This window comes from Leptonychotes weddellii, chromosome 5, assembly GCF_054177405.1.
Source record: "Leptonychotes weddellii isolate Sample4059 chromosome 5, ASM5417740v2, whole genome shotgun sequence".
Taxonomy (NCBI): Eukaryota; Metazoa; Chordata; class Mammalia; order Carnivora; family Phocidae; genus Leptonychotes; species Leptonychotes weddellii.
Window position 1 is genome coordinate 42,959,189 of NC_138373.1, and position 2,665 is coordinate 42,961,853.

The 2,665-nt window shown below is 41.5% G+C and overlaps 1 pseudogene; it reads right to left on the reverse strand.

The window, feature by feature from the left end:
* Window positions 1-242: 242 nt before the first annotated feature.
* On the reverse strand, window positions 243-422 carry LOC115937306 (U2 spliceosomal RNA; annotated as a pseudogene).
* Between the last annotated feature and the right edge of the window lie 2,243 nt (window positions 423-2,665).

Consider the following 2,665-nt stretch of genomic DNA (forward strand, 5'->3'; position numbering starts at 1 on the left):
GGTGGATGGAGTGTGGCAAGGCTGGTCCTGATGGCCACACGCATACAGGTCAGCTATCCCACGTGGAAGGTAAGCCTTAACTGCTCAGGCCAGGGATGCTAGAGCCTGGCTACTTGGCTTCCTGCCTGGCTCCTGCTGCAGGATAAGAAGCAAGCCACTAGATCTCCTCTGCACATAGGTCCATGGGATGACTTCAAAAGCCAGACTCAGCCTGCCATTTGCACCACTATTGTTGCCCCTGAGGGAGGTGCCACATTCCTGGAAGTCGGGCAATACCAGGTCCATGCATGGTGTGGACGGAGCAGGCTCCTCTTCCATCTCCCTGCTCCAAAAATCCATTTAATATATTTTCCTTGACTAGAGGATGTATCAGATATTAAACTCATAAGAACTTCATCTTAGCCAAAAGGCCGAGGAGTGATTATCTTCCAATTCTTAATCTCAAACTCAAACATGTCAATCTTAGATTATGAACTCTATGAAGTACACAAGTATAAGCATGTTTCATTCTCTCAAGACCTACAGATAGCTATTTCTGTATAGTCAACTTCTTTGCCTTTACTGGTAAACATATTAGGCAAATAAGATGATTGGAACTCCCTGAATTCTGGTTTATCTTTGCAAGATATTCGCAACAGATGTGGCTTAATACTCTTTCACAGTGCCTACATTAGCCAAAGCGATTGCCAGCCAAAGTTGTTAGGAATCGGGTTTTTAAAACAAATCGTTCTGAAATTGCAAAATGACTCTCTAGTATTGAAGATCTGTGAACTTTGTATGGAAATTCTCTGCAGGAGATGAAGATTTTCTGATTTCAGTAAAAAAAGAAGATACTGAGGGAGCCTTCACTTTGATAGTCTCAAAGTGCTTCTTGAAAAATGATACTAATAAGTGCAATTTTGACTTTATGACCCTCAAGCCTGGAGTTCTGCTTTTGTTTATAGTCAAGTAAGCTCCAATTGGATTAACCTTGTTGCCGATAACTATGTACTCTGGATAAAACATAAAAAAATTACTATGGGAGGGCATTGGAAGGAAGCCCAAAGCAGGCAGATCCAGGAGGCAAGTTGATTCCGGGAGAAGGGAGCCATGTGGTGTGAGTTTCCTTTTCCTACAGCTTTGAGACTGTTGGCAGTCCCCGGTCTGCATCATGTTCAGCGGTTACAACTCAGTGGAAAACCCACAGATGTCCTGGCTTGAGGAATTAGTTGAGAGTTTGCAGCAACAGGGCTGCTGGAAAATGAGAAGGTAAAGGGGAGAGCCAGATTTTCGGGTATAGCCTTATAGTTTGTTATCATGACTAATGGATGACTCTTGTACAACCGGTCACAATGCATATCTATTGGGAAAATGTGCTACACCAAAATAGAGCTAAAGATTATAAATCAGTACAATTCAATATCCACACTGATGATTGTCCAATAGCTAGAATATATAGTACCTCGTGTGCTGAGAGAAATGCAATCCTCTCATCTCAAAATACAACAGATGCATATACATTTAAGATTTTAGGAACAGACTTTGGATTCTGTAACTATAATTGATCTTTTTCCATCTGGTAGAGCAATCGCACCCATTTTTAAGGGTATGGTCTTGCCAATTTATTGACTAGTAAACCAGTGTTGCATTAGACTTTGAGAAGGAGATATTTCTTTAAATAATCCATCACTTTTTTCTTTGCATTTCTAACTGATGATCCAGGCTGAGAAATTCTGTTTGAATTTCTGTCATGATTTCCCTCATGGGTCTTGAATTTTTCGTCCACTGACTGACTTGTCCAAAGAATTCATCCGATGGCGCTCATCTCTCTAAATGAACTGCTCCTCTGCTTCCTAACTTGATTTAATTACAGTTCTTTCAAAGCTTCTCTGTTTCTCATATCAATTTGGCCGTTTATGCCTTTAGTTAATATACAAGTCACCCTCCTCCATTCGGTGGCATCTGCATGGAGTGGAGTCCAGGTTGAGTACATAATAGATACTTAACAATTGTTGAATGAATGAACAAACAGATGCATAATTAAATTTCCTAGGAAAAAGCAGGTCATGTTAAAGAGGCTAGAAAGGAAGTCCTTTCACTGGTCAGAATTTTCTCTGCTAGATGCAGGAATCAGGCTTAGCTTTAAGACAGTCTTTCAAGAGAGCCCTGGGGGATTCCTTGCCTCCTTTTCTTTGGAATACCCTATTTTTGGTCTTCAGGGAAACAACAAAACTGTAGTCCTCTTCCCACCTTGCTGAGGGGGAGACAACTCGTTGAAGGTACACAGACTGGAGTTTAAATTTTGGTTCTGCCATTGTTGTCCATGGAACCTTCTGCCAGTGCCTGACCCCTGCTGAGTCTGTCTCCTAGGTCTGGGAAGAGAATGAGTTGATCCGGGGCGACAAAATGAGACAAAAATGAAACATTTCTAGTCAAATAATACCTGCGTCGCAGTAATAATCATAACCATCTTGTTGAGTTTTCCTATGGGTTAGGCACTTTATACACATTATTTCAGATAATGCCCACAGCTGGTAGGTACTATCTTTAGGTTCATTTTACAGAGGAAAACAAAGACTTATAGCAGGGTTATTTCCCAGCCAGATTTCGGTAATGGGTCTGCGTCCATCACCACTTTCCCATGCCTCCTCCTTACAAGGTAGTCAGGAGTTGGGAGTACTTATCA